The sequence below is a fragment of the Oncorhynchus gorbuscha genome, linkage group LG19 (genome assembly GCF_021184085.1).
Source record: "Oncorhynchus gorbuscha isolate QuinsamMale2020 ecotype Even-year linkage group LG19, OgorEven_v1.0, whole genome shotgun sequence".
In the NCBI taxonomy this organism is placed as follows: domain Eukaryota; kingdom Metazoa; phylum Chordata; class Actinopteri; order Salmoniformes; family Salmonidae; genus Oncorhynchus; species Oncorhynchus gorbuscha.
This window is the reverse complement of record NC_060191.1, coordinates 34364338-34380972: the sequence shown is the minus strand read 5'-3', so window position 1 is coordinate 34380972 and position 16635 is coordinate 34364338. Positions and strand designations below refer to the sequence as shown.

Here is a 16635-nt window from a genome sequence, read left to right as displayed (position 1 = left end):
TCCAGCAGCATCCTCTGGCATTTCTCTCCCTCTTTCTGCCTCCCCCCATCTCTCTTTCTCCCACTCTCTTCTTCTTAAGGCATCAACATGCTTCAGTTCGGCTGGCACCTAGCCGAACTCAGCTAGGCCGAACCGAACAAATGTGTCTGTATATTCCCCTAAAGACCTTCGCTTGGAAAATGAGAAAAAAAGCAGCAATACTACTGTGTCCATTTAGTCACGCAATTTTACATCTAACTAAGCTGTTTGGTGCAGTGTTTCTCAACTCAAGAAATGGGCATGAAAACAAGTCGTCCCTCTCGTTGAATGACAAAGACTTCATTGAAGAATCCCTACGCGTAGACTCCGACTTTGGCTTGTCGAGAGAGAAAATAAATGGTGTGCCCCAAACAGTAGAGAAAAAAACCCTACTAAAGTCGAAAATTAACAAAACTGTCACAAAGTGTCCCTATAATATATACACAAACTCTTCCGAACTGTTGTGTCAGGGAAGCATGCAGACACCTTTATTCCTCTCTCTCGCTCGGTTTCTCTCTATCTTTCCCCCTTTTCTTCCCATGTCTCTATACGTCCATATTTCTCTCACTGACCCTCAACCTCGTCCTTGATGACTCTGTATCCTTGACCTCCCCCCACCGTGCCAATGCCCTGCCTCTCCGTACTTCCCAATTTCCTCTTCCTGTCCACCGGAATGTTCTCCTGAACAAAATGACGGCGGCAGGGTGCTAGTGCCAGTGCGTGGGAGGTCGGTGTGTGTCGGTGGAGGTTGTAGGACTGGGGGCAAGCCGAGGGTCGGCTACAGAGTAGTGGGATGAGGAACGGGGTTGATGTAGGCGCAGTAATATAAATAGAAAAATGGTGTTGGGTTGCTCAGAACCGGAGTGAGTGATGTGAAAGGGTATGCAAGAGGGTGGGGTGATCAAATATGGGGGAGTGCAGGGGGAGGACGGGGTGAGCGGGTGAGGTTTATGGTTGGGCGATGTCAACTTTTGTCCTATCGTGATTATGTACTCATAAAACACTGTGATATACAAATGGTATCGCCACTACTGGCCAACCCCTCTATAAAATATAATTGGGCGGGAAAACAAAACCCTACTATAACCACCATTAGGCTATAGAGTGAAATCACATTCACAACTGGACAAATCATGACAAAAGATGTTGTTTAAATGGGCAGAGCCTACTTGAGAGGCAAATATTTTCTAATATCCTTCCTGGCAGAGGCAACTTCAGTATGTTGGCACTTAATCTAAAATTGATGAAATCATTTTTTCCCCTCAATATATACACAATACCCCATAATGACAAAGTAAAAACAGGTTTTTAAAACTTTCTGCAAATGTATAAAAAAATTAAACTGAAATATCACATTTACATAAGTATTCAGAGCCTTTACTCAGTACTTTGTTGAAGCAACTTTGGCAGTGATTACAGCCTGGATTCTGCTTGGGTATGATGCTACAAGCTTGGCACACCTGTCCCGAAGGCACGACTGCATTGTCTTGGCTGTGTGCTTAGGGTCGTTTCATCAGACCAGAGAATCTTGTTTCTCATGGTCAGAGTCCTTTAGGTGCCTATTGGAAAACTCCAAGAGTGCTGTCATGTGACTTTTACTGAGGAGTGGCTTTTGTCCGGCCACTCTACCATAAAGGCCTGATTGGTGGAGTGCTGCAGAGATGGTTGTCCTTCTGGAAGGTTCTCCCATCTCCATAGAGGAACTCTGGAGCTCTGTCAGAGTGACTATCGGGTACTTGGTCACCTTCCTGACAAAGCCCCTTCTCCCCTGATTGCTCAGTTTGTCCCGGGTGGCCAGCTCTTGGTGGTTCCAAACGTCTTCCATTTAAGAATGATGGAGGCCACGGTGTTGTTTGGGACCTTCAATGCTGCAGACATTTTTTGTACCCTTCCCCAGATCTGTGCCTAGACACAACTCTGTCTCGGAGCTCTACAGACAATTCCTTCGACCTCATGACTTTGTTTTTGCTCTGACATGCACTGCCAACTGTGGTACCTTATACAGACAGGTGTGTGTCTTTCCAAATCATGTCCAATCAATTGAATTTACCACAGGTGGACTCCAATCAAGTTGTAGAAACATCAAGGATGATCAATGGAAACAGGATGCACCTGAGCTCAATTTTGAGTCTCATAGCAAAGGGTAAGGTATCCGTTTTTATTTTTAATACATTTGCAAACATTTCTAAACACCCGTTTTTACTTTTGTCATTATGGGGTATTGTGTAGATTGATGAGAATTGTTTTGTTTTTTGAATCCATTTTAGAATAAGAATGTAACATAACAAAATGTGGAAAAAGTCGAGGGGTCCGAATCTTGATAATTGACATTAAAAAAAGGTTTAAAACAAAAATGAACAAAACATATGTCCCCAGTGATGAAGGCATGGATGTCTCATGGTATGGTGGAGTATGCAAAACGGGTCAACTTAGAGCACCTTTATCGCTTCAATGTTTTGGCATTCAGGTCCAAATAAATCCCTTCCTGGCCACTAATTCCATGGGTATGTATGGAAAGTTTTGTTCAAATCAAAAAAGGATGCTGTCAAAAAGTGATTTACTCCAAATGAATTTACCCTCCATTAAGTCCTAGTAGCTTAGATAGCTGGCTACGTTAGCTTAGATAACCTAATAGATAGACAATTGAGTCTACATGCTGTTCATTCCCCCCCAACTCCAAACAATTGCCAAACGGTTGGATGCTCGTCTCTCGCTTTGCCAACGTTTAATTCTGTCATGTTTTTTTGTTAATCTTGCAGTGTATTAGTGATCTCTCACTTCACTTGATACACATGTAGCTTCTTTGACTGTAGTGTCGCTCTGATTGGCCGACAAAAACAACAAGCTTTAGGTGAAGGCTACAGGTCTTCCGAAAGAGAATGGACATTTTGCACGGCTTTGTCGGAATTCTCCGGTCGGTCTAGTCGGGTCGATACCCATTATTGCGATATTTTTTCAAAAATGAAACACAAAGCAGACGTAACTCGTTAAAACCCCTTAAAAACTCGCTGTGTGTAAAATAGTGTGTGCTATAGCTTAGGAAATACGTAAATGTTACTCTGGATGACAACATAATTAAAGTTTGTTTCCAACATTAGGACCATTTTCCTTAAGAAATTAAATCTGCGCTGTGTTTTGTTTCCTTTCCACGATACTTACGTGTATCGCGATTCTGGTATAGTCCCGGCTTAACTGTCTGGCCTACATTCCTCCCTTGCTTTCTTTAACATATTTATTGAAACAAATAGGCTATATAGCAAATAGGCAAATGACTCAATGTCGCTTGTGTGCTGTACCACTCCCTTCATTGCTGCGCGGCTCCAGTCAAGTTCAAATAGGCTAAACCATCGTCTGTCACATCGTGATGGCTATACGATACTATTGTAATATCGCCCAACTCTAGTGAGGTTGATTGGGCTGAGATGGAGGGGGGGAGGGGGGTCAGACACTGCTAAAATGTCCTGAGGGGGAGGCCCATTACCTTCTGACAATACAGTGCCAATCAATACTGATCAATTCAGGTCCACTTACCCCACGACGCACAGCACTACAATCTCTTAGTAAATGAGTGTGTGGGGCGGAGAGAGACATTGTGTGTGTGTGCGCGCGCGTGCCATGAGTGTGTGTGTGTGTGTGTGTGTGTGTGTGTGTATCGACTAAACTACTGGAGAGTATAGTATCCAGAGCCAAGGGCCAGTCCTGAATATAGCCTGCAGAGTCAGCATGGATTTACAGTTTAGACCTCCCCCAACTTCCAAAATCAAAATCAAATGAAGAGTGAAAACTTTCCAGCCGTGGCTAACAGTTCAGCCCATGGAGTAGGGTCACTGATAAAGCCTATTAGGGTTGAAATGTATAAACGTAACACCTAGGCCACGGGGCTTACAGGCATGTAGGATAATAGCCTAGCCTACATTCCATTATAATAAACACAAAGAAATGAAGACACTCCATTTAGCCTCGTATGTGTGCATTTTTGTAAAAAAAATAGGACATCAGCTGTATATTTAGTACTGGAGTCGTTCTCTGTGGTTGCAGTGCCTGCCAGACGGAATGACCATCAAACAAAAGAGAAAAGAAAGTCATGCCCAATGCAGAGGGGGAGGGAGGGAGCGTGTGTGTGTGTGTGTGTGTGTGTGTGTGTGTGTGTGTGTGTGTGTGTGTGTGTGTGTGTGTGTGTGTGTGTGTGTGTGTGTGTGTGTGTGTGTGTGTGTGTGTGTGTGTGTGTGTGTGTGTGTGTGTGTGTGTGTGTGTGTGTGTGTGTGTGTGTGTGTGTGTAGAGCTGGATCTATCAGGAAATCGAGTGCGTGTTCTTGACTTATGAGTATGACGACTGGGCTTCTTGGTACCAGCTATGCTTCCGAGAGTGTGTGTGTGTGTATGTGTATGTGTATGAGCGTGTTTCCACCTGCCTGTGTGTGTACTGTGTAATATGAACGTGTGCCTTGCTGTATACGGCTGTACAGTAGGCTCAGTGAGCACGGTCAGTTATGTCCCTGCATGTTAGAGGTAGGGAAAGCTCAGTAATAATAATCATCATCATCATCTCCCACAGCAGAGCAGGGTAATTAAAAATCTCTCTCAGCACGCTGAACACAGTGTGACTGGGCCGACCCGAATTAGAAACCAGGCGCGTTTCAAAGAGTACATGCAAAATCATCCTTTTTCTTTTTACATACCATTAGTGGTTGATCCAGCGGCTCTCTGCTCCATGGTGAGCCACAGAGGAGAGAAGCAACGAGCGGCCTTCCTCCCGCCCGCCTGTCATACACATTGTGTTGCGATTTAAATGGATTACTCCAAACTCCGGCTGCATTCATATTTTAGAAAGTTTGCCGTGTGTGCGTGCGAGGGCTACTAAAGTGCTACTTAAGTCGTTCCATATTCCAACCAGTTTGAAGAGGAGCCGTTCCAGTCATCTAATGGGTTTGTCAATGCAACTGTAAGGGCGTTTTCACACAGTTCCGAGCTGTAGTTCGAATCGGAGTTCCATTACTTGTTATTGTACCCCCCCTAATGCAAGTCATTTGTTTATCGGGGGGGAAAATGCTCACATTAAATCCCTCTGATTATCAAGAAGCATAGCACGTGTATCCCAAACGTCATATTACTTTCGATAAAAACGGCACAATAGTAGCTATATTCAGTAGCTTATAACCCGGTATAACCCCCCCATCTTCCCTAATCAATAATATTAATAATAATAGAGATTCTGCATGATAATATCAAATTACAGTACAATACATTTCATAAAATGCACGCATCAGTTTTCCAGGTGTTTGGCCTGGACTGTGTTCTCACCAGCAGTGAACCTAACCACGGTACGAATGGAATCGGGCCGAGACCACCCTTTTTGAACGAACCATGGTGCGTTGTTTAGTGCGCTCGAGAGAAACGCTCCAAACCAATTTAGTGTGAAAGCCCTGTAAGACACATCGCAGTGTTGGTGTAATCATACCCTGGCTGACGTGGCCTGTACAATGTACGCAGTTCTTTACCCTGTCAGAATGGGTAGACTTTTTTAGCTGTGTGATACCACTGCCATTGTATTATATGAATTCATTTCAGCTCGGGATGGGAACGGTTCTTCAAATTCATTTCAGCTCGGGATGGGAACGGTTCTTCAAATTCATTTCAGCTCGGGATGGGAACGGTTCTTCAAATTCATTTCAGCTCGGGATGGGAACGGTTCTTCAAATTCATTTCAGCTCGGGATGGGAACGGTTCTTCAAATTCATTTCAGCTCGGGATGGGAACGGTTCTTCAAATTCATTTTCGGGATGGGAACGGTTCTTCAAATTCATTTCAGCTCGGGATGGGAACGGTTCTTCAAATTCATTTCAGCTCGGGATGGGAACGGTTCTTCAAATTCATTTCTGCTCGGGATGGGAACGGTTATTCAAATTCATTTCTGCTCGGGATAGGAACGGTTATTTGAAAATCCGAACGTACGCTAAGTGTTTTGATTTCTTGGGAGAGGATTCATTTTTAGAGAAAAAATCCAGACCTAATTTAACAATGAAAAGGCTTTGCCACATAAGTCCACAAGGATAGACCACCACACTCAACATTTGAATAAAACAACAGTTTTTATTAGTGCACCCCAAAAAGAAGCTCTGGTAGCCTACACATTAGGGAAAGGGGGATACCTAGTCAATTGTACAACTGAATGCATTCAACTGAAATGTGTCTTCCGCATTTAACCCAGCCCCTCTGAATCGGAGAGGAGCGGGGGGCTGTCATAATCGACATCCAAGTCATCGGTGCCCGGGGAACAATGGGTTAAACTGCCTTGCTCAGGGGCAGAATGACAGATTTCAACCTTGTCAGCTCGAGGATTCGATCCAGCAACCTTTGGGACACAGGCCCATCGCTCCTACCCACCAGGCTACCTGCCGCCCCTACATCAGTGTTGCACGGTATACCAAAACTTCTGTACTTTTTCAAAACAAAAACCTGTTCGATACTATCATTTATGTTTCATTTGGTACTGTCACGGGATTGATAATATAATAATAATATATGCCATTTAGCAGACGCTTTTATCCAAAGCGACTTACAGTCATGTGTGCATACATTCTACGTATGGGTGGTCCCGGGAATCGAACCCACTACCCTGGCGTTACAAGCGCCATGCTCTACCAACTGAGCTACAGAAGGACCGATTGAGAGGATTACATCTACTCAGTGCAGTCCCTTTATAGCAATCGCCTGCTCCACTTATTCAATGTTAGAGCTGTCTGAGCTGCCTCGTTAGCTCCCCACTCACGCTGCACAGAAGTTAACACACTTGAATAACGCAACACGGAATTAAGAAATGTTGAAGCTGTTCATTACTGTTCGCAAAACAAATGTCCATACACGATAGCACTCTTTTACAATGCAAGACTATACCTGTAGCTTCCATTTTTAATTGTAGGCTAACTTTTCTTGCTAGCTCACAGCTGAATCCACTCCCCTAAGTGCCTTTGTTTGTAATAATATGCAAACCATTAAGCAAAATATGCTGATTTTAAAGCTGATTGTCGCCAAAAACGTTATTAGTTCACTTTGCCTCCCTCACCACCAAAACAAAATCTACTTCTTCATCTCTCTCGCCACCCGTCTAGTTTCCACTAGATTCCGCAGCCACAAAATCTGATTCCACTGGCACATTACTCGGGCTGTGGCGGTCATTAAATTTTGTCCGCTGGTTACTGTCACGCAAAATACTCCTGGTCTCGTGTGGTATAGTTAAAGGTAATGTGTCCCCCAATTAATTATAAAAATATAACAAATTCCTTATTACTAGACTATTCAAAATCAAATTAATTATTTTGTAGGCTAACTAAGCCGCTCTGCATAATCAATGAACCAACAGCATGGCCTAGGGCTAGACGTTCTCTCCCAGGCTCATGGATGAACATTTTGGAGCATAGCATAAGGTAACCAGTCCATCCAGTATGCACAATAACAGTCCACACTCAAAGGCTAGACCAATTATGTATCAAAGACATCTTAAATCAGTTTTGTTTTATGTTTTTCTGCCATGCGTAATATGCGGTAGGCTATGTATTGTATAATGGAACAAGCATAATTCTTATTAATTCCTTCATTCCATAATTTTTATTCATGCATAAACTCCAAGATGCATATCGGCGTTTTGAATTAATAATCACCTTAGAAAGCTCTGTCCATTCCTTTTACACTGTTTAAACCCGCTGTTGAACTTATTTCTTCAAATTGATCACAGTGAGGTGAGTTAAAAGTATGATAGGCTGTTTGGGTGATGTGTTTGATGTGATTTTCGATTGCATTTGCGCGGTTCTCAAAAGTTACGACAATCGCGATCACGCACGTAAACGCTTTATTATAAAAATGTGCATGTTTATGGTGAAAATTATCTTCCCCCAAACTTTAAACTCACACACAGCCTACCTATGCGAGTTAGGCTCTAATTCTAAGAAGTTATTTGGCCACTTTACTTGTGATACAAACCCTATCGAAACAAATAGGTCTACGGGCTTGGCTACATGACTATGATTTGAAAAGGTAGCAAAAAAAAGAAAAGGCAAGCTGTTTCTTGCCTTACTGCACAAGCGATAATACATCATTCACACGTGATAGGCTAATATTGTCACCCATCAGACTATTCTTGCGGTCTTCACATATACTAAATAATTTGTGAAATGAGTTTTGATTTAGAATGAACCATTATCATGCACCGGTCTCAGAACAGTGACAAAAATACATAATCTATGCACTTAAATATCGAAGGGAGGACGCTTTTCCCGTGGTTCATATTCATGCCAGCCAGGTAGGCTACACTCCTGTTGTAAATACAGTTCAAGTCAGAAGTTTACCTACACCTTAGCCAACTACATTTAAACTCTGTTTTTCCACAATTCTTGACATTTAATCCTAGTAAAAATTCCCTGTCTTGGGTCCTGTTAGGATCACCACTTTTTTAAAGAATGTGAAATGTCAGAATAATAGTAGAGAGAATGATTTATTTCAGGTTTTATTTCTTTCATCACATTCCCAGTGGGTCAGAAGTTGACATACACTCAATTAGAGTTTGGTAGCATTGCCATTAAATTGTTTAACTTGGGTCAAACATTTCGAGTAGTAAATTGGGTGAATTTGGGCCCATTCCTCCTGACAGCTGGTGTAACTGAATCAGGTTTGTAGGCCTCCTTGCTCGCACATGCTTTTTCAGTTCTGCCCACACATTTTCTTTTGGATTGAGGTCAGGGCTTTGTGATGGCCACTCCAATACCTTGACTTTGTTGTCCTTAAACCATTTTGCCACGACTTTGGAAGTATGCTTGGGGTTATTTGGAAGACCCATTTGCAACCAAGCTTTAACTTCCTGACTGATGTCTTGACATATTGCTTCAATATATCCACATCGTTTTCCTCCCTCATGAGGCCATCCATTTTGTGAAGTGCACCTGTCCCTCCTGCATCAAAGCACCCCCACAACAGCGGTTTTGGAGCAGTGGCTTCTTCCTTGCTGAGTAGCCTTTCAGGTTATGTCGATATAGGACTCATTTGACTGTAGATATAGATACATTTGTACCCATTTCCTCCAGCATCTTCACAAGGTCCTATGCTGTTGTTCTGGGATTGATTTGCACTTTTCGCACCAAAGTACGTTCATCTCTAGTAGACAGAAAACATCTCCTTCCTGAGCGGTATGACGGCTGCATGGTCCCATGGTGTTAATACTTGCGTGATATTGTTTGGACAGATGAACGTGGTACCTTCAGGCATTTGGAAATTGCTCCCAAGGATGAACCAGACTTTTGGAGGTCTACAAAGCTGATGTGATCCTCCTATTTTTAATAGAAGCCATCAAATCAGTTCTCACGCAATTGCATAGCCAAAAGAAATGTTGCGCAACATGAGCTCTCATAAAGTGTTTGATTAGATTTTTGATTACATTTGTATTGATGCCAGAGTGATTAGAGGGACAATAGAGTGCGGAGTACCAGGCAGATAGCAAGTTTGGTAGGCTACTAATGACCATGAGCAGTGTCAGAGCTTGGAGAAGCACTAATTACCGTGACTAAACAGTAACGTGGGATTTGACTGCCATCAATACGGTCACCGTAACAGGCATACTCATTACTTTCTTAGAGACAGCACACACTAATATGGAAATGTTATTGATCAATAGAACAAAATAAATGTTCTCCTAGCCAATAAAATAAGTCCTAAATGGAAGGTATTGTTTGTAATCTGTAGCCCCGTGAAATCAGCTAAAACAACTTCAATAACTCAATGCATGCACACACTTCTATTGAATAATATGCATTCACCTGTATTGTGAATAGACCTAGGCGACATCTGGATTTACCCAGTTTATTAATAGATTTACAATAAATTATTACCATTATGTTTTGTAGTGAGATTGGTAAAAACAAAGTAAAATTGATTGTATAATTGATTCATTAATGCATAAATGGCTGTCTCAATATTATTTACATACAATTGTTCAAATGTAATGATATTGAACTCAAAAGACGCCTAACGATTGAACAGTGCAGCAGATGAGTTTATCTAGCAGGATCCAGTGCCATTCTGTAACTTTGGCTAATACTCCTTTTGTTTCGTGGTCTCATTTTGGTATGGTGACTGTATCGAGTATGATAATAAACCTGGTATCGGTATCAAAGTCAAAATTCTGGTACCGTGACAACACTACTACACACGTTTAACACGTGTGTAGCTTGTTATTGTGGGTCAATAATAGCGACGCTACAGAGGTTGTGTGTGTAGCAAGTGAAGTGGGAGATTTCTTACCAACGCAAAATGGAATTAATTAAAATTACGGAAGAAAGTTGTCAAAATAAGAAGGAGTAGGCTACAATGATCAACCAACAGGTCGACAGTTTCATTTCATATGAATGGAGTTGTAGACAAGGACAGGGATCGCAGCAAAATAGCCTTGACTAGCCATGCTACTCTGACTAGCTAGCTACTGTAGCTAGCTAACTTCTTCACAACGACTTGATGCAGTCAAGACCTGCACCGCCAGATGGTATGATAGATATCCGACTCCAGCAACAAGTTTGTCTAACTAGCACGAGTCAGTTTGCCTACTTTCTCTCTCACCGTGCCACACACACACACACACACACACACACACACACACACACACACACACACACACACACACACACACACACACACACACACACACACACACACACACACACACACACACACACACACACACACACACACACACACACACACACAGCCCCTGCTCCTCTCTCGTCCCCTCCCCCACTCTCAAGCTGAAAAAAGAGCCAGCCTTGATTGGAGATATTAAATAAATAATTAAAACTTTCTACTATCCGGATATCCGGGGGGGGTGCATTGGAATGCATTGTTCTAAATGCAATTATTTCAAATGCCCATCCCTCATTTCTGCACAACCACCACTCTTTTCCCTGATTCCCAACCATAGAAATATAATCTAGATTATATTTCTATGTTCCCAACACCATTAAAGAAAGCATCGAAAAGTCAACCATGACAAAGGTGGTCGGTTATAAAGGGGTTGGTTCAAAGCAAATGCATATCCCTCTACAGAACCGGCGATAAGGAACATTGCCCTGCATCAAACCTTTATCAGCTAGAGAGAGACCGTGCTAGGCGTGTTAAAATAAATTGTGTGCATCTAAAATGGTTTCTTTCTCTAATAGCACCATCATCGAGCATCCTTCACTATTAAGCCTGAAAGTGTACTACAGGCAGGGAGGGACCCCCTGCAGAGAGGGGAGGGCAGCCCCATTCATACTAAAACACAGGGGGTGGGATTGCCACGCTTTCATCCTTTTCTTCCTCCTATTCCCTCTACTCTACCTCCCCCCAACTCTATTTGAATGGAAACAGGAGGGTTGATCAGACCTGCATGAGAGAACTCCTACCTCTGCTGGATGTCTCTCCAGTGTGTGACTCGTGGCGCTGTGCTGTCTACAGTAGTATGGTGGGGGCTACTGCTGTGAGAAGTACCGGACTAATCACATGAAAAGTGGGTGAAAGGTAATAGCTGAATTTCAAGGAGTAGATGGAAGCCCTTACCCACTTTAAGGTTGGAACTGGAGTTGGGGGGAAATCTATCTGATCCTAGATATGTGGTGAGGGCCACCGCCATCTCCCTTGAGCATCTCAGGGTGGGTTAGGTTGGGGAATGCTGTGTTGTATGTATGTATGTACAGTGCCTTGCGAAAGTATTTGGCCCCTTGAACTTTGCGACCTTTTGCCACATTTCAGGCTTCAAACAAAGATATAAAACTGTATTTTCTTGTGAAGAATCAACAACAAGTGGGACACAATCATGAAGTGAAACGACATTTATTGGATATTTCAAACTTTTTTAACAAATCAAAAACGGAAAAGTTGGGCGTGCAAAATTATTCAGCCCCCTTAAGTTAATACTTTGTAGCGCCACCTTTTTCTGCGATTACAGCTGTAAGTCGCTTGGGGTATGTCTCTATCCGTTTTTCACATCGAGAGACAAATGTTTTCCAATTCCTCCTTGCAAAACAGCTCGAGCTCAGTGAGGTTGGATGGAGAGCATTTGAACAGCAGTTTTCAGTTCTTTCCACAGATTCTCGATTGGATTCAGGTCTAGACTTTGACTTTGCCATTCTAACACCTGGATATGTTTATTTTTGAACCATTCCATTGTAGATTTTGCTTTATGTTTTGGATCATTGTCTTGTTGGAAGACAAATCTCCGTCCCAGTCTCAGGTCTTCTGCAGACTCCATCAGGTTTTCTTCCAGAATGGTCCTGTATTTGGCTCCATCCATCTTCCCATCAATTTTAACCATCTTCCCTGTCCCTGCTGAAGAAAAGCAGGCCCAAACCATGATGCTGCCACCACCATGTTTAACAGTGGGAATGGTGTGTTCAGGGTGATGAGCTGTGTTGCTTTTACGCCAAACATAACGTTTTGCATTGTTGCCAAAAAGTTCAATTTTGGTTTCATCTGACCAGAGCACCTTCTTCCACATGTTTGGTGTGTCTCCCAGGTGGCTTGTGGCAAACTTAAAATGACACTTTTTATGGATATCCTTAAGAAATGGCTTTCTTCTTGCCACTCTTCCATAAAGGCCAGATTTGTGCAATATACGACTGATTGTTGTCCTATGGACAGAGTCTCCCACCTCAGCTGTAGATCTCTGCAGTTCATCCAGAGTGATCATGGGCCTCTTGGCTGCATCTCTGATCAGTCTTCTCCTTGTATGAGCTGAAAGTTTAAAGGGACGGCCAGGTCTTGGTAGATTTGCAGTGGTCTGATACTCCTTCCATTTCAATATTATCGCTTGCACAGTGTTCCTTGGGATGTTTAAAGCTTGGGAAATCTTTTTGTATCCAAATCCGGCTTTAAACTTCTTCACAACAGTATCTCGGACCTGCCTGGTGTGTTCCTTGTTCTTCATGATGCTCTCTGCACTTTTTACGGACCTCTGAGACTATCACAGTGCAGGTGCATTTATACGGAGACTTGATTACACACAGGTGGATTGTATTTATCATCATTAGTCATTTAGGTCAACATTGGATCATTCAGAGATCCTCACTGAACGTCTGGAGAGAGTTTGCTGCACTGAAAGTAAAGGGGCTGAATAATTTTGCACGCCAAATTTTTCAGTTTTTGATTTGTTAAAAAAGTTTGAAATATCCAATAAATGTCGTCCCACTTGTTGTTGATTCTTCACAAAAAAATACAGTTTTATATCTTTGTTTGAAGCCTGAAATGTGGCAAAAGGTCGCAAAGTTCAAGGGGGCCGAATACTTTCGCAAGGCACTGTATGTATGTATCTACAGTGAGGGGGGGAAAGTATTTGATCCCCTGCTGATTTTGTACGTTTGCCCACTGACAAAGAAATGATCAGTCTATAATTTTAATGGTAGTGAGAGACAGAATAACAACAACAAAAATCCAGAAAAACGCATGTCAAATGTTATAAATTGATTTACATTTTAATGGAGGGAAATAAGTATTGACCCCCTCTCAATCAGAAAGATTTCTGGCTCCCAGGTGTCTTTTATACAGGTAACGAGCTGAGATTAGGTTGCACACTCTTAAAGGGAGTGCTCCTAATCTCAGTTTGTTACCTGTATAAAAGACACCTGTCCACAGAAGCAATCAATCAATCACATTCCAAACTTTCCACCATGGCCAAGACCAAAGATCTCTCCAAGGATGTCAGGGACAAGATTGTAGACCTACACAAGGCTGGAATGGGCTACAAGACCATCGCCAAGCAGCTTGGTTAGAAGGTTACAACAGTTGGTGCGATTATTCGCAGCTGGAAGAAACAAAAGAACTGTCAATCTCCCTCGGCCTGGGGCTCCATGCAAGATCTCACCTGTGGAGTTGCAATGATCATGAGAACGGTGAGCAATCAGGCCAGAACTACACGGGAGGATCTTTTCAATGATCTCAAGGCAGCTGAGACGATAGTCACCAAGAAAACAATTGGTAACACACTACGCCGTGAAGGACTGAAATCCTGCAGCGCCCCCAAGGTCCCCCTGCTCAAGAAAGCACATATACATGCCCGTCTGAAGTTTGCCAATGAATAGCTGAATGATTCAGAGGACAACTGGGTGAAAGTGTTGTGGTCAGATGAGACCAAAATGGATCTCTCTGGCATCAACTCACCGTGTTTCTGCTAAGGGGACAGAAAAACTTCACCGTATCAAAAGGACGATGGACGGGGCCATGTACCGTCAAATCTTGGGTGAGGACCTCATTCCCTCAGCCAGGGCATTGAAAATGGGTCGTGGATGGGTATTCCAGCATGACCCAAAACACACGGCCAAGGCAACAAAGGAGTGGCTCAAGAAGAGGCACATTAAGGTCCTGGAGTGGCCAGTCTCCAGACCTTAATCCCATAGAAAATCTTTGGAGGGGGCTGAAGGTTCGAGTTGCCAAACATCAGCCTCGAAACCTTAATGACTTGGAGAAGATCTGCAAAGAGGTCTCAAAATCCCTCCTGAGATGTGTGCAAACCTGGTGGCCAACTACAAGAAAAGTCTGACCTCTGTGATTGCCAAAAAGGATTTTGCCACCAAGTACTAAATCATGTGTTGCAGAGGGGTCAAATACTTATTTCCCTCGTTAAAATGCAAATCATTTTATAACATTTTTGTTGACATGCGTTTTTCTGGATTTTTGTTGTTGTTAATCTGTCTATCACTGTTCAAATAAACCACATATGTCAGAGTCAAGGCCCCGCGGGCCACATCCGGCCCGCGAGAAGGTTTTTTTTACGGCCCCTGGGATGATCTTGATTTATTATTAGAACCGGCCCGCAGACCGCAGCAAGCCGGCAGCCCGCAGATCTTTTACACGCACCAATACTACATTTCCCACAATGCAACGTTTACGTCCTATGCATGGCACAACTACGGGGCATGATTTGTATGAAGAGGTGTCAAGATGTGTAAATGAGATGGAGCTGCCTTGGGGAAAAACTCGTGGGTTTGACAACCGACGGAGCACCTGCGATGTGTGGACACAGGAGCGGACTGGTGCGAAGGTACGGGAAAAGATGCAAGAGGAAAACGCGACAGGTGAGCTGACAGCTTATCATTGTATCATACACCAGGAAGCGTTGTGCGGTAAAGCCTTGAAAATGGAGCATGTAATGAGCATCATCACGCGCACAGTTAACTTTATCAGAGCCAAAGGTTTGAATCACCGCCAGTTCAAGGCATTTCTGACGGAGTTAGAAACGGAGCATGGTGATTTGCCTTATCACACAGAGGTGCGATGGCTAAGCCAGGGAAAGGTGCTTCAAAGATGTTTCGAGCTTCGTGAGGAGATTTGTCTGTTCTTGGACAGCAAGGGAAAGACACAACACAACTCCGAGACGAAATGTTTCTGTGTGAAATGGCTTTTCTGTGTGACATTACGAGTCATCTGAATGCAATGAACTTGCAGCTGCAGGGTCGGGATCGTGTCATCTCTGATATGTACAGTACAGTGAAGGCATTTAAAACCAAACTGACTCTGTGGGAGACGCAGATGCGGAAAGAAAATTTGAGCCACTTTCCCAGCTGCCAGACCATGAAAGAGAAGCTCTCTACCAGTGCGTTCCCGAGCGCACAGTTGGCTGATAAAATAGGTATGCTTGCCGCTGACTTTCGACGCCGATTTGCTGACTTTGAAGCACAAAAAGCAGGTTGGAACTGCTCGGTAACCCATTTGCTGTTGACGTGGAAAGCTCACCACCAAACCTCCAAATGGAGTTGATTGACCTCCAATGCAATGATGCACTGAGGGCAAAATATGCGGCAGTGGGTGCTGCGGAGTTCGCCCGTTCCTCCCCGACACAATGCCCCAGCTGCGCATCCAGGCTGCTCAAACGTTGTCTATGTTTGGCAGCACATACCTGTGTGAACAACTGTTTTCTTTGATGAACTTGAACAAAACATCACACAGAAGTCGACTTACTGCTGAACACCTCCACTCAATTCTGATTGCCAAAAAGGATTTCCTCAGCTCAGAGCCTTACCCGAACATTGATGAACTTGTGGAAAAGATGGGACACCACCAAGTATCACCCTCAACCTCAAACAAGTGAACATTACTGTGCAATCACATATTTAGAGTTTTTACTCAGTTCAAGTTTAAAAGTTAAAGTTTAATATTTGTTTTCACTGCATGTTACTTCTCCTTAAACAAAGTGTTGTTTTTGATTAATAGATTTTTGCACTTTATTTTATTGTATTTCAATCCAATTATATTTTTAAAATATTTCAGTTGAGTGGATGATAGAAAATTGCTATTATTGTTTTTTTCTTTGAAGTAAATTTAGCCCACTTTTGCTAAAATAGAAAATATAGGCTACTGATGGTGCCTTGAATACCGGTTTCTTTCATTTAATGTTCATGTTATGGGGATTTTTATATAAAGGAAATTTGTCTTTTGTGTCTGTTGAAAATTAAAGATTACTGACAGAGCCATAAGAAAATATTGCTTTATTTATCTGATCATATTGGAATATATTTGTTAGGTTTTCAGTAGGTTCAATTAGGTTCACTAGACTATATGCGTCATTTAAAAAATTTTCAATGAACATTCGAACAGTCCGGCCCTCGGCTT

At 42.8% G+C, this 16635-nt stretch overlaps 1 protein-coding gene across 1 annotated transcript in view; it reads right to left on the bottom strand.

Moving 5' to 3' along the window:
* LOC124004880 (signal-induced proliferation-associated 1-like protein 3) overlaps positions 1-16635 on the bottom strand; it is a 109849-nt gene that overhangs the window by 56400 nt on the left and 36814 nt on the right. The gene's annotated exons all lie outside the window — the stretch shown is intronic.